The sequence below is a fragment of the Typopeltis vanoorti genome, chromosome 6 (genome assembly GCF_054136105.1).
Source record: "Typopeltis vanoorti isolate ZY-2024b chromosome 6, IOZ_Tvanoo_1.0, whole genome shotgun sequence".
Classification (NCBI taxonomy): Eukaryota; Metazoa; Arthropoda; class Arachnida; order Uropygi; family Thelyphonidae; genus Typopeltis; species Typopeltis vanoorti.
The window spans coordinates 44,393,109-44,420,894 of NC_143554.1; the positions used below are offsets into that span (position 1 = coordinate 44,393,109).

At 37.0% G+C, this 27,786-nt stretch overlaps 1 protein-coding gene across 3 annotated transcripts in view; it reads right to left on the reverse strand.

Moving 5' to 3' along the window:
* The window catches only part of LOC150105413 (uncharacterized), a 362,599-nt gene that overhangs the window by 306,097 nt on the left and 28,716 nt on the right, over positions 1-27,786 (reverse strand). Inside the window, exon 2 of one of the 3 annotated variants that reach the window (XM_090394783.1) lies at positions 8,749-9,117. The exons of the other annotated variants lie outside the window; for them this stretch is intronic. The gene's annotated coding sequence lies outside the window, so the exon portion shown is untranslated. The remainder of the gene's footprint in view (positions 1-8,748; positions 9,118-27,786) is intronic. 3 annotated transcript variants of the gene reach the window in all.

Sequence of the window (27,786 nt, forward strand, 5' to 3'; positions counted from 1 at the left end):
ACCTCACTATAGTCATCTATGAGTCCAAGAGCTGCAGTTGTCAATCATCATAATAGAAGTCCCAGTTGTAACTCTAGCACTTCACATGTGTATTAATTTACCATATAATTTTTAGTTTCATTTTAGTGTTTAAAATAATGTAACATTAAAATTTCAGTTATTTATTATGCTATTTACGTATATACAGGGGTTCCCACCCACAAGAAAAACACTGGAAGCATTTTATTCATTATTTTTTTTTATCAGATTTTGCTAAATTAATTAACTCTTTAGAAATAGTAAAATCTGTAGCTGATGAATGTTTCCATTTTTCTTTTGTCAAAAGGAATCCATTCATCAAAGGATTTTTTTTTTTTTGAGATTTCATTGCGTGAATCTACAGCCAACGCATTTTTTATAAGATAGTTACATTTAGTGCGTCCACACTCTGTTTTCTTAGCAATTTCATTATCAGTTGCAATTGTTTTCAATAGAGTTGGAAGAGTATCCATAAGCAACAAAAGCAGATTGTGTTCGGCATCCAGGGTCGTTCCTTTGGTTCTCGCCTCCTGAGTGCAAATTTTTTGTGCCCCCATTCCATTAAAAATTAAAGGATCCCGAAGTACAATAACACGTTACGAATCATTTTATTATACTGCACATTAAGAGGAATGTATATTAAAATAAAGAAAAAAAAACACAAATAGTAAAAAAAACCCTTATTTTTATATAATAAACAAACATACTCCTATAATTTAACATGGAACACGACAAGAAAAGAAGAAGAGACTCTCAGAATAACTCAGCGTGCAATAGAACGCTGTATGTTCCATTCTGCTGATGAGGATTTGTATCATCAGCAGAATGGAACATCTTAGAAACACGGAACTAAGAAAGAGATCAGGCATAAAAGAGGTGGTAACTGCAGTATATGAAAGCAGGTTGAGATAGGCAGGTCACATAGACAGACTCAACGATAACAGATGAACATATAGAATACTCAACTGGCAACCAAGAATAAAGAAAAAAACAGGAAGACCACCTACAAGATGGGAAGATCCACTAGTGAAATCTATGGTTATAACATGGAAGAGAGAGAGGATCGAGATCGTTGGAGGCATCTTTGTGACCTGCACTCATGGAGAAATCCTGAGTGAAACACAGGTCCATCAAGAAGAAAACTCAAGAAATTCCTAGAATGTTTGTTCAGTGTGCTAAGAGCAGCGATTAAAGTAAGTTGTGTTGAAGCTCGTACCATTTATTTAACTACCCAGGGACTCAGCCCCTCACTGAAATCTCTCACATTCGAAGGTGACAAATATGCACGAACATTTCAGTGTATCATTTATTCCCTATTTTTATGAACGTGTTCGATTATATCGCCCCTAAATTGTGCCGCCCAGGTTCATTGCACCCTTGTACGGAAGGGACCCGTCTGCATCATATGACCATAATCTTAATTCTGCCTCTTTAATTTATTTTTCTGACTAATATTTTGAACTGGATTTAAACAATGACATTATACCTGGTGAGCTTCTTTTAGATTCTGCATTCTGCTAGTGTTTTGGAGTGTTTGCACAACGAATCAATAGACATTTGCTGCTATTAATGCTTATATCACAAAATTTACAATAAGAAGTGTGTCCTTTACTTTTACCTGAATAAATCCAGGATTTAAGAATGGGATCCTCCAACCATTCTTCTTTGAATTTTTGCTTATATTATTTTTTCATCTTTTTAGATGAACCTTGCAAACTTGAATTTGAATCATAACTAGTACACTTTCTCTTTTATCTTAATTACTTGGATGAGAAGTGGTTTCTTGCGAGTGGGAAGGGCTGGCATTGAGATCTTCACTTTCAATAGCTCGTTTATGTACTTTACTGAATCATGCACCACATTTTCCCCTGAGATTTAGAATCAAATTTAAATTTAGAAAGTTTTTCTTGTAACTTGTCCATGTTTTAAAGGAAAATCTAAATAATATTTTCGATGAACAATTAAACAAGTTTTTGTTAATAAAATTAATAAAAACACCGGACTTCTTATAACGCTCGAAGTGGTTGAACAGCAAAGAGTATATTTTCATTTGCTAATGCCAGTCGGATTGCCTGAGTACGGGATCGTGGAGGAGAGAGAGAAAACTAGCGAACAGTGAGAAGGGTAGGTAAAAAAAAAGTAATCATATTCTTGTGTCACTGAATGTGACATACAGGGAAGTAAAAGAGAAAAATATTCAACTCATATGTCTAACTCTCATGTCCTTGTTATTATTATTATTCGGAAGAGAAAAAGTACTAGATCTGTTGGTGAACGTACTAGAACACTAAAAATTTATAAAACGTACTAGATCTCGTACGAAAGTACTAGATGTGGTCACCCTGGATATAATGATATAATAAAATAAAGCGAATTCATTTGCAATAATTAACATTATATATATCTTAAAGTTCTTAAAAGAACTGGGCGATGGACTGAGTCCTTGACTCTTTATCCCGTCATCTGAATGAAGAAAATCTGTGTGGATGGAGTGTTATTGAGCTAAAAGCTCTAGTCATGGCTGGGTAACGGCAATAGCCGAGCCTCAGTAGTCCTTATAAGGACTGGCTTAAAGGGGTGAAGCAAGAATGCTTTTCATCTTCCCCATTATCTGTACAGGACAGTGTATGGATGAGGTGTTACTGGGCAATTAAAGCTCTCATCATGGCAGGATGGTAACAGCAATAGCCGAGCCTCAGTTAGAACTTCATTGGCTACAGCATTGCCATCCATTACCCTCCAAGGGTATTGGATTGAATGAATCAATCACCGCATTTCACGGACCCAGCCTCAGTAACAATTGACAATTGACATTTATGTCTTTAGGGGTGAAGCATATTCCCCGCTATCATATTCCTTTTCATATTCCCCGCTATCTCTTGTGGTTGCAGTGAAGGTAAAATTTATGAGCAGAATGCTCGCCCTGATTGGGCATGGAGATTATGCATCACTAAAGGAGGCCAATATAGCTTTTGGTCTTCTATATTTAAATATGTCCGTTGGATCGTATGCTGTAGCTTGTTGAACCAAATCGTTGGGATGTGTGGACGTCTTTAGGAAAAACTTGGTGGCTAAGGATCGTAGAAAAGAGAAAATATAGGGAATATTTGTGTCTCTGTGGAGTTGAATGTTTCTAACATACCACGAGGCGTTCAAAATCATTCTCAGGCACTTGTTCTGCACTCGCTGTATTTTGATGATGTTAGCATTAGAGGTGTGGCTCCAGGCTGGAGAGGCATAGGTGATTATAGGACGAATTGTCATCTGGTAGAGTTGTAATTTGATTCTGTTGCTGAGCTTGCTATTTCTATTAATTAGCGGATAGATCTGTGCTATGGCTTTAGATGCCTTTGTGCATGCAGACTTGGTGTGCTGATTGAAAGATAGCTTTTTGTCGAGAATTACACCCAGGTAATTTGTTTCTGACTGCCAGGGAATTTTAGTATTGAATAGTAACAACTCTCCTACAGGAGACATTGGCCTTTTTGAGAAAAGAACGGCTGAGCTTTTCTGGGGGTTGACTTCCAATCTCCACTTAGAGAACCAACCCTTCAGCTTTAGAATGTTTTCTTGAAGCTTTCTGGTAATGAAAAGGGGTCTGAGAGATCTGGTTAGAATTGCCGTATCGTCCGCATACAGGGCCGAAATGGAAGTCATCGGATTGTGCGGGATGTTTGACATGTATATAGATATAGAGAACACTTAATATAGAGAACACTTAATAGAGCCAGAAGAGATCCCTGCGGCACTCCAGCAAAGATGTGGCGCTGGGAGGATGTAGAACATATATATATATAGTATATTTAACGAGTAAAAAAGTGTGGGAACTTTAGTAAAAATAACATATAGTATTCCCTCCTTCTAAGAATAAAAATAAGTTATTATAAAATAAAACATTGAATGCCAAAATATTTTTAATAGATTTTTTAAAAATAAAATCTTAATCCGCTACTAGAAACATATAAAGATGTTCATATACTCCGAACATTTAGTGAGTTATAACCGCACAATTCAGTATATTTCAGAAATACATTATTAATTTCAATATCAAAATTATTATTTATCAAAACACTCTTAATTAGCCAAAGAAATCATAGAAATATCAGAGAAACTTTTCGGACCATTTCTTCATAAACTGGTATGTTCAGAACAGCATCAACTTACTCTCAGATATTTTGCGACACAACTCCGTTATAATATTTAATTTAATAGTTACTTGTTTTTAATTTCCGCCTAGAGGATGAAGTCTATGAGAAGTGACTCCTTATCTTACAGAACAGAAGCTAATGAGTACCACGTGCAGAAAAGGAACTAGGGGGTCACACCAACGAAAACCAATGCGCATTACAATAATTTCTCTTGGTAGCGATAAAGAGATGATCTGAAACGTAGCAACCAAAATTGCGTAAGCATCACTTCTCCAAGGTACTGCTTCTTACTTGAATGCTATCATCGCGGAGGTGTCTTCAATACTGACAACACTCATTTTAGGCAAGTGCGTTTCATTTTCACACGTGAAGAGTCCAACAACGTTCTTACATATGATTATTTCTGACCGTTGAGAACAAAGACGTCATCGAATGGCATTATTTTAATTCATGATTATTGCAAACAAAACTGTTTTATTGCACAGAGAAAGACAATATGAACAGATGTTTCATATTTGCCTTGATCTTACACCTTTCCCGAAAACGATAGGCATGCATTGAGAGAAAAAAAAAGAAAAAAACTATTATATAGAAACATTATTAATCTGAGCGAAAATGATGAATATATAGAAAGTGATTCCCGACATATCACATACTGTAGATGTCGCTGGAAACAGATTCTTGGTTCAGACAAAGTATTAGCGGCTACTTTTAATTAAGGATGGGGTATGTGCGGGCAATTTTCTGCGTCTCACCTTTGTATTGATTTCTTTCTTAGCTCAGACTGGCTTCTACGTCTCACCTCTGTTTTGGCTGCAGGGAGCGCAATACAACGACATTAGCCGTAACTAATGCGAATTATAAATAAATTCGACGTCTGTGATTCTTGGATTACGTAGATCAATGCACTTACTCTTTCAGTTCATCTTTCCCACTTGACGCATCTTCACAAATCAGGCATTCGTTTGAACGAATGTCTCCTTAATTTTTGAGTGTGTACAAAAAATGTCACGAAAGAAGGGGAAATATTAGCACATGAATTCTGAGTGCAGTCGGCATTTCTTTACATAATCAACCCTCATAATAAGTAATGTTTTACCTCTACCGTTTAAATGGACGATTTTAACTGAATCACATGATACTGTTTCATTACATATGAAGATCATAAGCCTGCTGTTTCTTTACTATTTCCTTTTTTATTTACTGTTTCGGATTCCGAATACAACGCCTTAAGAGTAGAAACTCGAAATGTCACGGTGCTAGCAATTTACCGAGTCGCCTGTTTTTCACTTGTTAATCCTCTTCCCCCTCCTCTCAAAAAAAAAAAAAGACATCCATAAACGGCATAGAAACGGTGTTTTGGTCCTCTGCTACTAGTTAAGGTTGCTAAGCTTCCCTTTTTATCGACCATTCGAAGATGCCGATAGAAACGCAAAAGGGAACTGAAGTGGGGGGTGGTGATAGAGAGAGATCAAAAGTTTCTATGGTCTGACGAAAGCTTCGTAACACACGAGATATCCCGATAATCCGAGAAAAATGAAACAACCGACGACACCATCTCAATTCCTAACTCCACGTGTTCCCGTGGGCGAAAGTCTTACCGAACCCCTCTCTAAAAGTTCGGACGCCGAACTCTTCGATCGATACATTGACGGCTTCAGCAAGTCTCCGAGACCCGGATGACTTCTCCCTCCAAATCATCTAACCACGTCCTTCAAAACGTGTAGGAGGTTATACGGGTGTCACAGGGAGGTGTCGTTGTCGGCGTGATGCGGTTTCTTCGGCGAAAGCTTTCTCTCCCCTAACACATCAAAAGGATTGCGTAGCATTTTACTACTCGCAAGAGGCGGAAATGTGCTTCTTGCGCAGTTAAAGTGGAAGCCGAATGGAGTTCTTTCTCCTCTTCCTTCCTTTCAGTTCTTCTCTCTATTCTGTTCGAATTTAGAGTTAAGGTAGACGGAATAATTTTAACGACAGCACTAAAAAAGAATTCGAAGTAAGTTGCCATGGTGACTGGCACTTAGCTAATGCCGAAATAAAAGGGCTTCATTTTTTATTTTTTTTTTCATTCTCATAGTTGCATATGTGAATCCATACATCAAGGTACTTTTTTTTTTCAGTTATTTTATTACTAAAGAAAAATAAACGAAATGAAACAAAAAAAAAAAAGAGTAGGAAACTTAATCACGATCTACATATTAGGTAGATCAGGATTCATTTTCAGATCTATTTTTATATTTTAAATCTAATTTCAGGCCTTTGATATCTGATGCCTAAACTACCAAATCATCTAAGCTTTGTTTGAAACACCAAAAAAAAAAAGAAAGAAGAAAAAACAATATAAACCATATAGTTGCAATTATATTATAAACAATGATAACGTCTCTAGTTTTTCTCATTGAAAGCATACAAATTTCTCTTTCGAAAACATTCGATTTTAATCCAAAATTGAGAAGACTTGACAAATTTTAGTAAAGATCCTAAATACCTAATTTTATTAAGATCTACAGCCAAAGCAAAGTTGTTATACGCATACGGACTTGGACAAACCAGACAGATTTGCATCAGTAACCAAGCCGCGCTTATATAATAAATTAAAATAAATATACAATTTGATGAAAAGTATAACTTTCATTTTAAAAAAATAATATAAAAACTATATAATTTTATATTCTGAAGTATTTTAATTATATGACAGTACACCAGTCTGTAATTAATATAATAAAAATATATAATATAAAGTGAATGTTGTACTCCATTTTCCGGGCTGATATTGGGGAATGAACACCTGATTCCCGGAAAAGTCCTTTTTAGGACTTCCAGGGTGACAAATGGTAATGCTATAGCCAATGAAGTTTTAACTGAGGCCTATTGCCGTTACCCAGCCATGACTAGAGCTTTTTAGCTCAATAACACTCTATCCATGCAGATACAGATTTACTTCATTCAGATGACGGGATAAAGAGTCATGGACTCAGTCCATCGCCCAGTTCTTTTAAGAACTTAAGAACTACTCCATTTTCCGTCCCAGCGCCATATCTTTGCTGGAGTGCCGCAGGGATTTCTACTGGCTCCATTGCTGTTTTCTGTATACATGTCAGACGTCCCACACAATCCGATGACTTCCATTTTAGCACTGTATGCGGACGATACGGTAATACTAACCAGATCTCTCACTTCGTTACCAGAAAGCTTCAAGAAAATCTTCTAAAGCTGGAGGGTTGGTTCTCCAAGTGGAGATTGGAAGTCAACCCCCTGAAAAGCTCAGCGGTTCTCTTCTCAAAAAGGCCAATATCTCCTGCAGGAGATGTATTACTATTCAATACTAAAATTCCCTGGCAGAAAGAAACAAATTACCTGGGTGTGATTCTCGACAAAAAGCTATCTTTCAACCAACATATCAAGTCTGCATGTGCAAAAGCATCTAAAGCCATAGCTCAGATCTACCCGCTAATTAATAGAAATAGCAAACTCAGCAACAGAATCAAATTGCAGCTATACCAGATGACGATTCGTCCTATAATCACCTATGCCTCTCCAGCCTGGAGCCACACCTCTAATATTAACATTATTAAGATACAGCGAGTGCAGAACAAGTGCTTGAGATTGATTTTGAACGCCCTGTGGTATGTTAGAAACAGCCAACTCCACAGAGACACAAATATTCCCTACATTCTCTCTTATCTACAATCCTTAGCTTCCAAATTTTTTCTAAAGACGTCCACACATCCCAACGATTTGGTTCAACAAGCTGCAGCATACGAGCCAACGGACATATTTAAATATAGAAGACCAAAAACTATATTAGCCTCCTATAGCGATACATAATCTCCATGCCCATTCAGGGCGAGCAAACTGCTCGTAAATTTTACCCTCACTGTAACCACGACAGATAGCGGGGAATATGAAAAGCATTTTGCTTCACCCTTAAAGAATAAATGTCAATTGTCAATACTCCATTTTCGGTAGGCGGTGATTGATTCCTTCAATCCAATACCCTTGGAGGGTAATGGATGGCAATGCTGTAGCCAATGAAGTTCTGAGGCTCGGCTATTGCTGTTACCCTCCTGCCATGATCAGAGCTTTAATAGCCCAATAACACCTTATCCCTACACTGTCCTCTACAGATAAAGGGGAAGAAGAAAAGCATTCTTGCTTCGCCCCTTTAAGCCAGTCCTTATAAGGTCTACTTCATTTTCTTTTGATTCTATTAGTATGCCCAACTCAAGATATACATCAGAAGGAAGTAAAACTTCCTTCTTCCGATCTCTTCAACCTAATGGTTGGTGGGCAGGAAATAATAATTAAGAGAAAGGTGGTTTACCGTTGCCTTCTTTTCTCAAAAGTAAGTATTTATGTCTTATATGTATGTGTGCGACGAAAGAAGATATTTGAAATCTCATATTAATAGCGGTGATAATAGAGAACAGTATAAAATATTACTAAGATTATTAAAAAAGAAATCAAACATGCTAGAAACATGGATATTGGATGAATGTAAAAATATAGAAGAGGACTTAAATAAAAAAAATAATTCTAAAAGTACTTTTCAAATTATTAATAAGTTAACCAAACCTTTTACCGCAATTAATTGAGGCATAGAAGATGAAGATGGAACTCCTATCACGGACAACCAGAATATAGTTGATAGATGGAAATTTTATGTAACCAAACTTTTTCAAAAAGACCCTCAACTGACTGATGATATTCTGGACGGAATTTTGCCAGCAGGTTCGGAGGAAGGAGATTACCCGATATTAAAAGAAATTATTGCAGCAGTTAGCTCCTCAAAAATAGGAAAATCACCGGGAAGTGATGGTGTCACAGTGGAACTGATACGCGAAGGAGGTGACATCATCATAGAAAGACACCTTGCTAAATTTATTCCAGGACGTATGGAACACAGAGACTTGGCCTTCTTATTGGCGGGCTTCTGTCCTTGTACCTATTCCTAAAAAGGGAAACAGCAATAAATGTAGCAACTATAGAACAACAAGCCTTATTAGTCATCCAAGCAAAATTCTGTTAAAAATACTATTGTCAAGAATCGAAAAGAAAATAGAAAGCAGATTATCAGATGAACAAGTAGGTTTCCGGAAGTCCAGAAGGACAATTGACCATATTTTTACAATATACATACTAGGCGAAAAATACATAGAACATAACAAGATAATCTGTCAGAACTTTTTAGACCTTCAAAACGCTTTGACTCAATATGGCACGAGGCATTATGGAAAATTTTAGAACATTATGGTATTGACAACAAAATCATTAGGATTATTAAATCTCTTTATTCCTCATCTGATATGAGAATTGAAATTAAAAATTATAGCAGTGAACCGTTCAGAGCAGAACGGGGGGTAAGACAGGGATGCATCTTGTCCCCCCTCTTCTTTTTAATTGTTTTCTGGAATATGTCATAGATGAAGCTCTTTATGAATATGACGCTGGAATAGTAGTTGGCGGACTAAGAATAAATAATTTACGTTTTGCTGACGATATCGATCTTCTGGCAGAAAGTGAAGAAGAATTACAAGAGATAACTAGCCGTGTTTTCGGAACATTAAAAAAATATGGATTGTACATAAACCTACAAAAAACAAAAACAATGATAACCTCAAAATCAGACATCGAATTCTTAAAGATACAAATTGGCAATAAGCAAATTGAGAATGTAAAGAAGTTCACTTATCTAGGAAGCACGTTGAGTCAAGATGGTCGTTAAAAACCGACATTAAATACCGAATTGCTAAGGCAACCGTGGCCCTATAGAAGTTAAAACCATTGTGGTCTTCTGTCCTCTTGTATGGTTGTGAGGCCTGAACTTTATTGAAGGAAGATGAGAGGAGACTCCTGTTTTTCGAAATGAAAACTTAGAGAAGACTTCTGAGAATTCCCTATATCGCTCACGAAACTAATGAAAATGTGCGAAAACTGATTGATTCAATAGACGGGAGAAAAAGGGAAAATATTCTGACAGTCATCAGAAGAAGACAGATGAAATGGTTAGGGCATGTGGAGAGGGCTAATGGCATTCCAAAGCAAGCACTAGAAGGAATCATTCCGGGATCAAGAGTTAGGGGCCGACCTCGATTAAAATGGACTGATAACATCAAAAAACGGACAAATTCCTCCCTTTCTCAACTGACATCAAGAACAAGAGACCGAGACGATTGGAGGAGGCTAGCAAAGAGTATCACCTACCAGCCATGAATGACCCAACGGTTCATTTAGGACTACATGAGAAGAATGAAATGTGTGCGGGATGAAAAACACCGATTTTCCCGGTGGAAAAAACCCTGCAAATTCCGTGTGACACCGGCTAACTCACATTCAATTGAAAAGCCCAGGCAAAGGTTCTTCGCGTTCATCGATAGTTGGCTACCGACGTTTCGTAGACATCACCGTTGACATGACACAACTATGCATCTCGTTTTGCTACTCCGTACTTCGGTATTATTGTATGAAAGTATGTCAATTCAACGGTCGTCTTTTCCTGAGTTGGAGGAGTACAAAACTCCAAGTTTGCAAAGAAGAAAAACCCCGCCTACCAGCGTGAAGATTAACTCTTAACTAGCTGGGAAAAACAAAAAAAAAGTTTACAAAAAGCCCATTTAATCAACTACTAGAATCGAGTTTATGACTCTTTCTTCTGCGGTCAGGTTGTTATTTTTATAAGAAAGAAATATTAGGTTTAAATAAATTAAAAGAAAGAAATATTAGGTTTAACACCTTCTTGTAATTGTACATGCAAAATAGCGATTGTTGATAGTTATCGATGGTGTTTTCCATTGTTTTCGGACAGAATTATGACGTTGTTTGTGGCAAATTTCAGTTATTCAAAGCACTCTATCCAGTGATGGAACTTTGGACAAAAATCTGAAGGTCAAACGTTCGCTTGAGCATTTATGACGTGTCAACCCTTTTCGTTTCATGTACTTAAAACATTCTATTTTACGTAATATTGCCACTAAACGAATAGTTAAATCGAAACTGAAATTGAATAACATGGATATCTTGCGCCTGTCCGAAATCCCAAATTATATTAAACAAATCTTGCCCTTGAGTAGAGTTATGTAATGTCTCTACGTTCTCTACAGGTGTCAGACCGAAACAAAACTTAGAATCAGTGACAAATATCACGTAACAAATTTGAAGTTGTCCAGCTCCATCGTGCAGTCACTTGTACACGGCGGACAAAGGGGTGAAAAATAAAAATTAAAAAAAAAAGATTTCTTTTTAAAGCACATGAAACGATTTTGCAATTCAGTCACTTTTTTTTTTTTTTAGTTTCATTAAAAAATTATAAATCCCTGACGAAACATCCGATAACTACCTCAGTTAAGCATGGCTTATCCATTATGCAATCAACGCTGCTGGTTTGGTTGTTGTACAGTGGAGTCTATCAGGTCGGTCTCTAGATTGGTAAATCTACCACCATTTCATCCGAGGTTCCTATTTACGGTCCCTAATCCAGGTTCCTAAATCGTTTCTCAGATAATCTAATCTTGCATTCAGATCCAGTCTAGGAAAATCAAAGCACAGATTAAGGCTCATATCACTGGAACCATCTCTGACCAATACCCTGCGCATTCAAATTAGCCGCTTGTGTAGAACTGTTATCACAAAATGTTTTAGTCTGACTTTAATATATGTTCTCAAAACCTGTCTGTGTGATGGTCTCCCTCGTATATAATTCTGGGAGGGAGACTAGCAAATTCATATTCGGTTAAAAAAAAAACACACAGTCCTTTTATTCCGAAGTTCTTCACGTCAGCGACGGGAATAGAATCTGTCTTTTACAACCAAATAAATGAATAGCGAATAAAACATTAATTAATTAAAAAGTAAGAAAACTTATATTTTTTAATTGTTAAAGTGAAGTTTGCCACTAAGCTGTTGTCTGAGTGATGATCTTACTGGTATTTTGCCACCAGTAAGATCATTACTCAGTTTTTTTTAAGAATAAACAACATCGTAATAAACTTTTCATTAGCATCAGTTTTTTAGTAGAATTTTTTTTTTCCTTATAAAATTTCCCTGATATATCGTAATCAACTTTTTATTAGAATGTAAGCATGCGCATATTGTATTAGAAAATATTGTATTAAAAAAAAAAAATTGTAAATTGATATAAATAATATAATATTCTAATAATGGCGTATGCATTATTTTATTTAATTCTTAAAAAATTCTTAAAAGTCTTCTTTTAATACATATATTTTGATGCTAAATTAAAGTTACCAAATTAAATATTACAAAAATTTAATTAGAGAGTGACCTTTTGGTAATACTTGATTTAGAATATTAAACCTGGCTGTTACGAGTTTGTTCTGCAGAAGCATCACGGAACTGTTAGTTATAATAATGGGCACGAAACCCAGTCATTAACAGGCAATCGTTAGGATATTACAGCAAGCATCCTTTGCAGACAGTGTCTGTAACGTCTAACCTACTATATCGACTTCTTTCACTTCCATAGTAGCAAGAAAATACTGCCAGAAGACCGTGTGCTACTCACAGATACAACAGATACGTCGGTGCCCTATATTTAGGCCTAGATTAATTGGCCAGAGAAGATGAAGGATCTTTGTGATTTCTCATAGATTCCCGTATTTGGCACGAACGCCACTAGGGGGTAAGTGAAGTCATATTTTATGCTCTGAAACATGAAGTCTGGAGAGTAGTTGGCTATCGGCTTCCTCTTTTCTTCGCTACTGTTTTTGTCTAAAGACAAAACTTCTTTAACCGAACATTTTATCTTCAAAACTTAATTTTTTCTTTTAAATGGCTGAATGTGAAACATGGCCAATGTTCAATGACTATATCTCGACATATAGTTTTAACCTTCGCTTTTCTTAAAGAATATTCAATTTCTTCGAAACAGAATTAAACAAATTAAATAATTTCCAGATGTAATTAATTGGGAAGACTTCAGATATTTAACTTGCCAATGGTCTGGATCGCCTCATGGCGATCCAGATGGTCTGAACTTGGTCTGAATCCCATCTAGGACGCAAAAGAGAATGCACGAAGATCCCACAGATGAAAAACACATGGTTCGCATCCATGGATCACGTGCATTCGTGGATTAAGCTTGTATGATCCATGGATGAGAACCGAATATAAATTGTAAGAATGACAGAAATTTTGTCGAATCTCTATCAGTTTTGTTGCCAAAACTATCGTCATTTTAAACATAATTTTATCGTTATATTCTCTCAAACGATTTTTTTCTTTCTTTCTCGAAGGTAAATTGTTTTCTCGACTGTTAATACTATGACGGACTGCTCAGGAAGAATATTTTTTAAATCTCGTGATCTGGCTTAATCAAAAAAATATCTTTCTTGATTTAGATAAAAATAAAACTTATCATCTTATCAATTAAATTAATAGAGGGAAGAACATTTGATAACATTTAGGAGTGGTAACAACAGTTCACAAATTGACTACATTTTGACTAGAAGAAAACATATTAAGGTTGTGACAAATTGTAAAGCAATTCCAACAGATCAAGTGGCACAGCAACACCGACTGCTGTGCGCAGACTTTAAAATAAGATCGAAGATAAGAACCTCTGGAAGCCATGGGATGAAGACAATTAAGTGATTTCTCTTAAAAGAAGAGAGTGTGAGGAATCTTTAGGGGGGGAAGGTGTTAGAGAGGATTTCGGATGGACTGGAAAGCGTACAAGATTGGTGGAAACATAATTCAAAAGTAATCCTGAGCTGTGCAATCGAGGTGCTTGGTGAGACATCTGGAAAGATTAGACAGCAGAAGGAGGGTTAGTGGTGGAATAATAATGTACAAGTGGCAGTGACAGCTAAGAGGAAGGCAAAGCAGAAGTGGGATGAGTCAAGAATGGAAGAGGACAGAGAGAGAAAGCAAGAAGCCAAGAGAGTTGTGGCGAAGGCCATGGCATATCAAGATCTGTATGATCAATTAGAAACAAAGGAAGGACAGAGAAAAATTTACTAACTAGCGAAATGTAGAAATAAATCAGCAAAGGACATCGTACATGTGAGGCAGATCAAAGACGCTGAAGGAAGAGTATTATGGAGGGATGTGGACATAAGAAACAGATAGAGAATATACTTTGAGGGACTTTTGAATGAAGAAAATGCAAGGACTCACAGAGAAGATGGGCAGCCTTCTGAGGGGATGGTGCAGAACATCAGTAGAGTGGAAGTGACGGAGGCCATGAAGAGGATGAGGAATGGAAAATCGGTGGGCCCCCACAGGATTCCAGTGGAGGCATGGAAGGCACTGGGGGAAGAGGGAATTGACCTGCTGTGGGACCTGTTCGTGAAAGTTTGCCAACAGGAAAATATACCCGAGGAATGGTGGGAGAGTGCTCTTTTCCCAATCTACAAGGGTAAAGGGGATGTACAAGACTGTAAAAATTACAGAGGAATAAAGTTGATGTCCCACACAATGAAAATCCTAGAAAGGGTTCTTGATGGAAGATTGAGGAAGGAGATAGAGATTACAAAGGAACAACTTGGCTTCATGCCTGGTAGATCAACAACAGATGCTATCTTTGGGATACGGCAGATGATGGAAAAGTTTCGAGAGAAACAACGGGAGCTACATCTGGCATTTATTGATCTAGAGAAAGCATACGATAGAGCGCCAAGGCAAGAAGTTTGAAAGTGTCTGAGCGAGAAGAAGGTTTCGGAGAAATATGTCAGGTTGGTGCGGGAGATGTACAGAAATGTGAAGACAAGTGTTCGGACCTGTCTGGGAGAGACAGAAAGTTTTCAAGTAACAGTTGGCTTGCATCAAGGGTCAGTATTAAGTCCGTTTCTGTTTAACATTGTGATGGAGGTGGTGACGGAGGAGGTGAGAGAAGATGCGCCTTGGACAATGTTGTATGCAGATGACATCTTGCTGTGTGCAGATTCAAGAGAAGAAGCGGGAACTAAACTGGAAAGATGGAGAAAAGTAATGGAAGAGAGAGGTATGAGACTGAGCAGAAGTAAGACAGAGTATATGTGTTGCACAGTGGGAGGCGGCCAGGAGACAGATCTGGAGGTGGAAGGAAATGTCATCAGGAAGGTGAGGGACTTTAGATACTTAGGTTCAATAGTGGAAGAAGATGGAGGAGCTGAGAAGGAAGTGGGATGCAGGATACAAGCGGGTTGGAGGAACTGGAGGGAGATGGCTGGAGTGTTATGCGATAAGAGGGTGCCGATCAATCTGAAAGGCAAAATCTAGGTAAATAGACAGTGAGGCCAACTATGACGTATGCTATAGAAACTGTGGCCCTGAGGAAAAATAACATCAGCAGGATGGAAGTAGCAGAGATGAGAATGCTTAGGTGAATGTGCGGTGTGACCAGAAAGGATCGTCTGAGAAATGACTATGTGAGGGGAACAGTGAAAGTTACGAACTTAGGAGCGAAAATACAGGAAGCAAGGTTGAGATGGTTTGGTCATGTGATGAGGAGAGAGGACGAATATGTGGGAAGGAAGGTCATGGAGATGGATGTGCAAGGAAGGAGGAAGCATAGGCGGCCAAAGAAGAGATGGAGGGAGCTGGTAGAAGAGGACTTGAGGATGAAGAACTTGGATGTGGTGACAGCCCAAGATAGGAGGATGTGGAGGAGACTCATCATCAACAGTGACCCCACTTAAGTGGGAGAAGCTGCAGAAGAAGAAGATCATCTTATCAATTAAAATTATCCCTTTCTGTCTTAAGGTCTTGTTTCTACTTATTTCTGTTTTTTTTTTTAATCCATCCAATTTTTTTCTCAAAAAAAAAGAGAACGTAACACGACAGTTGAAATTATTTTTTGGTTTTCAAAAAGGAATCAAATGTCAATAACAGAAAAAGTGCTCTCTCCCTCCCTCTCTGTGTGTGTGTGTCGACACTGCTGCTGCTGAGTGTTGACACAAACATACAAATTTTTGTGTTCATGCTACTTGGAAATTTTCAGTGGCTAGTTGATATCAAAGTTATAATATTTAATTTTTTTTTATCGTAATCATATCCACGAAAGGTTGTTCATCCCACAGTTCCGATGATCAGTGTCTATAGTAATATTTGTCGAAATTACAAGCAGCAGAAACTGAATGTCTGTGTGAAAGATATGGAACGAACTAATCACATCATCCTAATTGCTCTCTTCTTAACCGAGTCAAGGGTGTCTTATGTCTAGACATAAGACACTCCTGGAATAAGAATTAACCAACCTATTCCGTAGGGTTCCGAGTGCCTACGGTGAAATGTGGGTCTACGCGTTAGCGTAAATCAACAACGAAGGATAGAGAACTTCTTTAGTTGAGTAGATAGCGAAGATGTTCCTTCGTTAGCCACACCTGAATTAAAATCCCAACTAAGATGAGAGCAATCTTTATAAAGGGATTGTTAATTGAAGATATGACAGGTTTAGTTTTTCCTTCTCATTTTTTTTTCTCGCGCAAAAGACGACCAGTCAAAGAACACACTTACACAGGTAAAAATAGCCGTCCTATCATACCATTAATTAGGTTTATATACAGATAAGTCACTTAGTTGTAACAGACTGAGCATATCACATTAATGAGAAGATGAAATGAGACGAAAGAAAGATAAGTGCTCTAAAGTAGACATGGTACTTCATTCTATCTCTTCTCTTATAAATTTTCTTTAGTTCGAAATTTGACATCCTCTTACTTTGAAACCAGTTATCTCCACATAAATTTAAAGCATTAATTAAAGTTACAATATTTATGTGTTATGGCTACTGATAATGTTTCGAACTCGCAGCAAGTGCTGCCACCTAGCACCACGAGAGCTTTTATAAAGAACTTACTTATACGAGCAATAAACACTTTGAATGGATCCATTTAGCAGACTGTCTGCACTTTGCCATTTTGTTAGTCATTTTTCTAAATTACTGAAAGGTCTTTATATTTGACGGCCAAGTGTTTTAATCATATGAACTATTTTTCTTACGTAACAATGAATAATGACTTGAATACTAATCATAATTCTTTTCTCTCTCTCTAGGTTAGAATTTATGCTTATGAAGTTGCGTGATGAATAGAAATGTGTCATATTAATCATATAAACTGCTGTTTAATATTTTATAAGCATATCATATACAAAAGATTCTCGACTTCGTTGAAATCTGGACGTTAATTTCCAGCGCCGTTTAAAACTTCAGTAATATTACGGCAAATATTACGTGATTCAGCCATCCCTTTCGATGTTTGTTTTCGTTCTTTTAAGTTTTTCTTTCTCTCTTTGCTGTTCTTAGTCTATCTGTTTATGTAAAATGTCAACGTCCCACGAACTGGCTAATAACTCGCTAACGCAGCTCTGCTACTGCTTACTCATCATCATCAATCAGCCCAGTCAGATGAGACTGGAAAATAAATGAAACGAAGGCTGCAATAATCCCTTTTAAATCAGCGTGAGTGGAAGAATTTATTCCGAAAGTGTAGCCTCGAACCAGAGCAATGAATTATTTCTGAGTAATTCATTCCTACCAATTTATTCCTTGAGAAATGGTCAAAGGGGAAGAGAAGGTTAGCTTGAGATTCGCTAATACGCGTGATGAAGGAGAGAAAGAGAAATTATAACAGAAACACAAACAATCCAATTGTCCTTTGTAATTTAATTAATTTTCCAAAGTTAAGATCTTACATGCTGATTTTAATAATTTTATTTTCAGACACGTAAATATCACTCAACGATAATTAAAAGATACAAAAAAAACACAATCAACTTGCTCTCTACATTGTTAACACGAGTTTAATAAATTGAGGTTGTCATTTTACAATTACGTATACGCAGATCTAATGTGAATGTAAAGAACATCCTATGGGAATAGGCATTTATACAGCCTGCACGTACACTCCCAATACGAGTGTCATCACTGTATGAGATGTGACACTCGACTCGAGTTCGCATTACCTTGTGAGTGATCTTTTGCAATCTGAATATGCGAGGGAAAAAAAACAAAACTAAAAACAAAGCATGGAATAAAATGCAGTGTGTATTGTCAAACTTTATTTTATACGTTAATATCGTTAATATTATACGATAATAACGTTAGTCTGGGTAAATGCGAGACAGCAATGGAGTTATTTTTTTCCTTTCTAGAAATTAATTCAGGACACTATTTGCTATACGACAGGAAATGCAAAAAAAAAAAAAAAGTACTTCATGTAAGAGAAACGTGACAGTGACTATTTTACGTAAATGATAGCTTAGTTAAGTAAATGAAGACATCTCGACAGTGCTTTTTTGTGGTGGAGGGGTAAAGTCGTAATTTTGGTTTGCACTCTCCAGTCATTGTCAATCAACAAATTTTTTTATAGTCTTTCTGCTGCTGCTGCAGCTTGTCCCACTTAAGTGGGGTCGCTGTTAATGATGAGTCTCCTCCACATCCTCCTGTCTTGGGCTGTCACCACATCCAAGTTCTTCATCCTCAAGTCCTCTTCTACCAGCTCCTTCCATCTCTTGTTTGGCCGCCCACGCTTCCTCCTTCCTTGCGCCTCCATCTGCATGACCTTTCTTCCCACACATTCGTCCTCCCTCCTCATCACATGACCAAACCACCTCAAGTCTTTAAATATAAAATTTACTATATACTTTAAATTTTGATTTACACGTATCTAATAATCTGATATTCCAGTGCGTTGTAATATTTCACAATGCCCAGCAAAACTTGATTTCTGAACATGTAAATATTTAATATATCCCGCATGCTTTATGACTTTTAGCGATTGTCTATCTTAATAAATCTACATTCAGCTGACGGGAAGCTTCTGTACCACTATCCTTTGAATGAGATATGGATCAGCATGAACTCTCACCAGAGTAGAGACGTACCTATTATATTTCAGTAAAATAAACAGAGTTAAATCAAAATCTTCACAAATCTCCTACCTACACGAATTCCCGATAATCACATCCACTTTCCCAATATCCTTGATCGTTTTTAAACTAGTTCACCTTTCAGACACACACTCTAGAGGTTATCTCTCCTCTGAGCAACTCAGACCACAGTATTGTGGTCTGAGTTCCCAGTCTCACAGAACGTCCCCCCTCTAATCACATCCAACCTCGTGTCCTTTAGCATCATAAAGTACCAAGAAGGATGACTTCCGGAACTACTACTGTTTCCACTCTTCTGACCTAGACACCTGCATTGAGTGAGTCACAGGAATCATCTACACTGCATAAAGGCCTTCATTCCGCATTTCTGTCCACTTTCCAAGTTCTTGTTTGATAAAAAACGTATGAAAACAGTTGAAGGAAAAAAAAAACTCAGCTATCGCAGGTGGCTTGCATCAAGAACACCAGCTTCATATTCAGCCTACGCAATAAATATAAAATATCTATCAGCAAATCCAAATTCAGCTTCATAAAGATCAATAGCTGAAAACTCGCCTCTTGTCCAACGTGTCTTCTGGTTCTCGCCAAAGCTATATGACGCAAAATCTACTTGCCTGCGCTTCTACCAATTGCTCATCCAGGTGGCACTACTGTCACAGACCCAAAGATAATTTTGGCATCACTCTTTTCCTCTAACTACTACTTAGATGACCTCCTTTCATGCCAGCAACCGAATACCGTATGCTTCCTGTGGTTTTTTCGGCAAAAATCCATAATAATATTAGACAACCTGGACACTACAAAGTCTTCCGGTCCCAATGACATCTCTCCTGGCCTATTCAAACTTTGTGCTCCAGAACCAATATCTTCCCTCTATCGTCTCTTCAGTCTTCTGTACTCGGCTGGCAACCATCATATATCCAACCCATTCCGAAAAGGGGCGATAAAGCCACCCATCCAACTATAGACAATTGTCATCACCACAATCCTCTTCAAAATAACGGAGAAAGTTATGGTCTACTTTTTCCCTACCTAGAAGTTCACCAGTTAATTAGCGACCACCAGGATGGATTGCACCAATCCAGATCCATGCTCCAGATCCAGATCTCTTAACCTACATCACCAAAACAGTGCCACGGTTTTGGTGTGCACCTTTCCTCGAACTTTCCACCAATACCGGAGTGCCTTAGGCCTCCAATCTATCGCTTATCCTCTTTCATACATAAATGGCCTACTCTCACCACCAGTCCTTCCGACGATAGCACACACTCCATTCATTCTACTCCTTTGACAAATCATGTAGTTTCCAGACATTCCTTATAACAAAATCATCTGCAAACAATTCTGTAAATACTGATCTTTATACGATCCTTCGGTGGGGCAAGAATAACCTAGTCGCCTTCAATGCCACCAAAACACTGTCTTGCCTTTTCTCTGCAAAAGGCACCTCCTCTCACTTTCCCTTATCCTAAATAACGCATCACCAGACAGGATGCTCTCTCTCTCTCTCTCTCTCTCTCTCTCCTTGAACTGATATTTACGTGCAGCATCTACTGACATCAACAGCGTCCTCAGCCTCTAAAAAAACTAGGCGTTCTTTTCCGCTCAAGAAGCTATTTTTCATCCATCCAGTTGCTAACTTTATATAAAGTCCAAATCTGTCCATTCTTAGAATGCTGTTCACACATTTTGGGGTGGTGCATCTAAAACCTCCTTAAAAATTCTTGATGCCATCCAGAGGAGAGCAGTTCGGCTCATAGATTACTTTTCAGGCTCACTTCCACCTCTATCTTACGGATGCAATGTTTCAGCTTTGTGTTTCGTCTACAGAGGTCCTTCTATGGTCACTGCTCCAATGAGCTGGCAAACATCATTCCTCCAGTTGCTGTTAGGCCTGCTAAAACAAGAGGCAGCTGCCCACCATCCCTTCTCAGTACAACTGCAAACACATCGAACTTGATTCTCCTCTTCCTCATTTATTTCATCTATCTCTGTCCCCTGAACAGCCTTCCTCATGATGTGTGACCCAACAACTTCAACCTCCAACTCTTGAAGAAAAACGGCAATAGATTCCTTCTTTCTCAATCCTTATTGGCACCTCGCACACGGCCATGATGTTTGTATCTCTCGTGTGTGAGATACAAAATAATAAAGATAAACTTGGAATTCACATCATCTGAGCACTGCAGACCTCGAAATGAACTGGAACACCATTAAAGAATTTATGGCAGGCAGAAAGAGTATTTAAAGAGTGACTACGGTGGACACCAAGGCTATCGGTATTTAAACCAAACTGGCTTGAAAACAAAATTTGGGTTCTAACATTAGAAGCGAATTAGAGAATCAAAGTGTAGTTCAGGAGCTTCTAAGCATGTACGCAAATTTATGACATACTATACTATACTTATACTAGTCTGTCTTTTCGGTTACTATAGTATAAAAGAATGTTTATGGAGTGGTGTTTACCAATACATTGATATCAAATCCCTACTTTCAAATGTCAATTCTTGAGTTTGCGAGATGTCAGAAACTTTTATAAAGTAAATTACTGATTTAAAATATTAATATAATTTCGATATTTGATTTACATAATCAGTGATATTCAACCCAAACATTAATATATTAAAACTTGGCCTAATTAAGTAAAATTGTGGGATGATCTAAACTTTTTACAATCGGTGAACTGGTGTAGGGGAGCTCAATGGATAATACGTTAACTGCCTTGAAGGGCGCTAAGATCTGTCTGCGCCTTGAGAGGAATCTGTTTGATGTACGGGACAGTAAGGACCGCATATGACAGCTGAATACTCATAAATACAGAATTTTTCAGTGTCGATTAATACTCAATAGAAATACATATCAGAGATAAACTGGATGGTGATAGACTGCTACTACTACTACTATCATTATCACGGTCTGGGAACCAAAAAATATGAAGGTTAGTTATTCGAGTTATTGTCAGACACGTAATCAATGTGGATTATAGTTCATGGTGCTTTTCCAATTAAGTTTCTTTAAAAATACATCTCGACATCGCTTTATTTGATCCGAAAGCATGCATTAAATAAAAGAAAGCTGAGCAAAGTGTTAATCGTAAAACTGAAGCCTCAAAAGTTAATCAAAAATTTCCAGATTGTATTAAATTATATAAGGTAACTCCACATTCGCCTATAATTCCGTGTGGTTCCCTTCGAGGGACATTCCTTATGACTTTATATAGCTAACATCGATCGCATACTTTTTCTTTCTTTTTTTTATTATCGTAACTGTGTCAGTTGAGTTTTTCCTCGTCAACTTGAAAAAGAAAAATCACAAGATGTCAAATTTCTGGAGCAAGGAGATCGAGGAAACAAGTCTTGCCGCTGTAGAACAGAAATTACTGAACGGCTAGAGCACAGCAAGCGAAACTGTACCATCGCTTTAGCAAAGAAAACAATCTTCAGAAGTTAACTTTTGAGATTTCTTTCACCTAACCTCTCGTATATACGTCTTAGCATTTGAAAACAGAAATGTTGATTGGTGGTTTGACGCTCTTCCTTTTCTTTAGCTGGTCGTTAAACGTTCTCGGCGTTATCACTGTTTTATTTTGTCAATTTGGATTTCACAAAGTCGGAGGCCTAAACAGGCTTTTAAAAACATCCACGGTTAGTCTCTAGAGAAAAGTGGTTTCAGCTTAACTAACCCTTACCTACTCACGATATTAATGTATGATAGGTACACAAGCTTTGGCGGTTGGGAAACAATCATTTTACGATTTAATTAATATTTTTTTCTCTCTTTTTCCAACATAGATGGCGCCTAATTGGGACTTTAGTTCTTTGTGTTGTTCATTACAATATTTTTTTTTAAAACTAGTCCCGCTGTTACACCAAATTGTATTTATTGTTTATATGTTGTTTCGTGTACTGTAACAAACTGTTTTTGTGCTCTGAAGATGCTGGATATAATGCCAGCGAAATATCAGCAAATAAGTTGATAAATACTTTCTTATCTTTCTGCGTTGTCATCTATACCATTAAAAATAAACAATATATTCTGTGACCACATAAGCCTTTCCTCGCGTTTAAGTCGCTTATTAATTGATTTATAATACAATAATAAGTTTTTGTTAACTATGCTCCGGAAACTAAATATGGTGCTTTTCCAAGTCACTTCAATTTTTTGAGAAGCAGAATGGTAGTGTCATATTTTACAATAAGAAAGTCTATACCGTGAAAAGTAATATGAATTAAAAAGGAACTGGACTCAGAAACACTTTTTTTTCTACTTTTTCTACACCTAAGCACTGAAGCATTTTGCTTACAACACCACTGTCAATCGATGTTTCAATCCAGTCCGGGAAGTGCTGATGACCCAAAACAGCAGTAAAGTGCTTAGAACAAGAAGAAATACAGTCGGATATCAACATCGACCATTCAACTCGAATGAAATCATTACAAGGTCAGAATAGTAATCCAAGTTTAGAGCACTAAAATATCGCCCGCTTCTTTTGTAGACTCTCTCTCTCTCTCAAAAGAGTTTAAAATTCACACAGATACCGTATGTTTCAAATTTAAATTTTATACGTATAAAAGGCGTTTAAAGGTTGAATGCGGGACTGTTTGTGGTGTCGTATTCGAGCACCGAGTTACTGAAGCATTGTGTCCATCTCTTTCTCTCCATCATCAAAACAACTGAAACCATTTCATTATTAAGTGACACCTTCAGGGAGTCCAAAGGCTCATTGAGGGCGAGTACCTACTCTACAACTCTCTGTCTACACCAACGCCATCTACCGCCCACCACCACTAGTATTTTCACAGACAATCACAAACATCCATGTCCACGGCGAGATTCGAACCCGCAGCCTTTGTCTGGAGAGCGGATACGCTAACCACTCGGCCAACCAGGCCGGCAAAGACAATTACAAACATGATGCCGAAGCGGGATTCGAACCCATAACCTATTGGTTGAAGACCAGGTATGCTAACCACTTGGCCAATCTAGCTAGCTCTATTATATTATATATAGAAACAATCAAATGGTCTTCCCTCTCTATTTTATTGCTGATTATATATTAGTACTGCTTTTTATGTTTAAGAAACTATTTCGTATTATTGTCAGTTATACATTAAATAACCATATGTCAGCGACCTGGAATTAACGCCTAACATCTATTTATAGCGCACGCGCACGCACACACACACACACACAAAAAACGAAACCAATCATTACAAGCTCCAATATTTCAATTTTAGCAGTCCACAGTTAATAAACGGTGTATACCAAATATAAATTAAAATTTGATTTATTTACGATTTTTAAAAATACTGTCTACATACATTTAATGTTGCGTGTATTTTGTTCATGACGAAATGAACTGTTCGAAAGCATTGTGGTATTTAATCGCAAACAATATGAAAACACGAAGTATGAAAATCAGAATTTTTACGACTTTAAAAAAAAGACGGTATTTTAAATCACAAGAACATTAAACAAAAACAAAATACACTCTTCTTTGAGAAATGAGTCTTTCAGATAGAATCACAATAAACGGGTGATTAGTATGGTTCTACATATCCACGTAGAACCATGATAATCACCATAATAAGTTGGTTCCAATAAACAGAATATTGGTTCTATGCGAAAAATTTGGCTGCTACTTTTTTATTTTTATTTTTTTTTTATTGTTTCATCCTTCATTACAGTTATTGAGTTCGCCTCAGCTGTTCTTGACAATGCTTAAGTAGGGCTTTTTATCCTATTTTTCGAGAGACCGAATACTCTGGGAAGAATGTCAATTATGCGTTTTTTTTTGGTTTTTTTTTTAGGTAACAAGGAATGCTAATAAGTCTCCCCCACTAAGGAAAAAAGTGCCTTAGTTTTTTTTTATTTAAAACTCTTTTTTTTAATAAAAAACAAAAAAACATTAATACTCATAAAAAGTAACTTTTTATGTCGTTGTTTGTTACTGTATTTTTGTAGAAACTTGCGGCATTGCACTGATATACCTCATCTCGTGCTTGTTCACCCCGGTTTTAAGACATTTTCAATATGAAATGCGTAGAGCAGCCTTCAACATTGACACAAACTTATTTCGTAATATACATTAAATTTGAAAAAAAATGGTCCAAATAAATAATTAACAACCAAGCAGTTGCGCCTGACTATTTGGGTGTCCCGGATGAAGCATTTATTACAATGAAAATCATGCTTTTTTACAAACACTTCTGTTCTCAAATAATCCAAGCGAAACTTTCAGTTTGGTCCAGCTAAGTACCAAAATACTGAGCGCTTTCGCGCAGGTGTGTATGGTCATAGCGTGTCCTTCGGTTGGATAGACTTCTTCGTACCCAGGCTATAACGGAATTCGAACTCAGAGGTTTTCAAGTAAAAGTGAATTAGCTGGTCGTTTTTTTCCAGAAAATCTGTCTTGCGAGTTGAAAAATAGACAAACCAGCTTATACGCCTTCGGCTAATTAATTACAGCCAGCCTAAACCCAACCCTTAGTTAAAATTATTTGTATTGATCCTTCGAGTGGCTTCTCCTTTAAGAAAAGTAAGGTGCTGTCATATTAGCAACCATGAAAATAGTGTTAGTCAGCACATGCACCTGTTTCATTGGATTCACATCATTTACTTTTAAATAAAGTTTCATACAGCTCATATAGGAGTAAATTCTGACGTCACAGCACCTGCGGATGGACCCGCACACACACGTTAATTACAGATCAATCCCTTGATGACCGCGAAAAGTAAAACTACACGAAATAAGACAACAGAAATCTATATTTTGTAACCTCATCCTTCCCACCTCCACATGACGTGCAAACTGAATGACGTCACATCATTCGTAAATAATCAGAATCAATACATGAAATCCAATTCCAACCATCTGTCGTTTTCTCTTTTTTCTTCGTTTTTCTCTCCTTTCTTTCTAAACATGGTGTTTCGTATAAAGTTTCCCCATTACTAAAAGCGCGAGATCCGATGCGGGAATTACAGCAAAGCATGTCACGTGATCCCTTCGAAAATGTCAAGCGGTGAATAATGCCGTTCGTCTTACATACCAATGAGCAAATGTGGAACGGAAGAGTTTGCATCGGGCCGAAATCCATTTAAGAAACTATTCCAAGAAGCAGCTTCAAAAGGAAAGGCTCGCGCATTCCAGGCATGCTCACTTTAATAGATGAAAAAATAAATAACACGGCCTAAGAATCTTCGCCGCTATGTCAGCACTCCGGTGAAGGAATAAAAAAGCACCAGAGGGTGCTGACGAAAGAATCAATCAGTCGCGGATAATTAATTTTGCAAACAATTTAATTGTTCAAGACTTCTCTTTGCTGCGGGGATTGCACACAATAACAGACCCGGATGTTAATAGCAATGGACTCACTAGGTTTCGATGGCGATGTTAGCAAGATAATTGAAATCAGCGTTATCCGACATCTTTCTCCTTCATTTTTAGAATTTAACCCCGGAGGCGGAAAAAATCTCGGTCATCCGTTATTCTCTACATTCTCCTGCTTCTAATCCGGCCTCTTTTTTCCATTTAGGTTCGTCCCTTTCTTAACACTCGTACATTCACTTGTTCTTCATTCTATTGTTTTTCTTCTTCACCTTCCTCTTTTCTCTTTATAAAGAAAATGTGAAGAAACAGTTACCAACACTCATTACAAAATTAATTTCGTAAATAACATCTCGTAGAGCGACTGTATTATTAAAACAACTAATCGTCTAGAGCTGTTTTCAGATGTACAGACAATTTTTGCCTAATTTTGCCATTATTAAAGTGATCCAAATGAAACAACTTGACAGCTTTTTAATAATAATCCTCAGTTGAGCCAGGGAAGAATTATCGTTTGAAATTGTAATACAAATAATAATAACTTTAATAATAACTTTTCATAAATCTGAGACTGATTCAACAATGGAAGTTACTATCCTGAAGTGTACTCATATGACCAAATTAAGTTTCAAAGGCTCTTGTAATTGTTGACGTAACAATGTAATTTGAAATGTTCTAAGAATTCTACTGTGAGCACTTTTTAAAAATCTGACAATCTTGTAAAAAGTTACTGCGTATTTATAAAATGCCGGTCCGTTTCTTTGTTTTTCTATTCTAGAAATAAGATTTTGTTTTGCTACTACACATGATTCGATTGAAACCAAAATCAAAATAGCCAGAAAAATTTTTCATAAATATCAAATATTTCATAAATATTTAACGAAATATGAAATTTCGTTAAATTCTATTAATCCAGTGAGAAATTATTGCGATTATTTCGAATTATTTTGTTAATGCAAATAATTCCATTAAAATAAATTGAACACCTCATAAATTGAAAAAAAAAAATATATCCTCCATCTAATCCGAGGGAAGTACGTAACATTTTAAAACGTTTGCCCCTATGGATGGTTCGACTGAAGCAAAAACGGAATGGATGGATGCCAACACATTGTTTCCCTTCTTCAGTTGAATTGGACTTCGTTTCATACGAAATCCAGTTCAACTGAAGAAAGGCAAAATAACGTGTTCGTTCAATAATAGTGTGATAATTTGACACTTATAATACTAGATAAATGTATTATTTCCTACTAAAAATGTATTATGATAATGAATTTTCCTTGTCATAAATTGACTCACACCCGATAAAAAACTATTTTTAGATTAAAGATTAAGCACGATTCTCTGAACAATTACGGGTTTCTTTTAAATATTTTAGTGTCAGTTATGTATAATCTGTTTTCTACATAACATAACTGCATCAGTAATATAATGAGAGTTGAATTCTGTCACGAAATACATCTT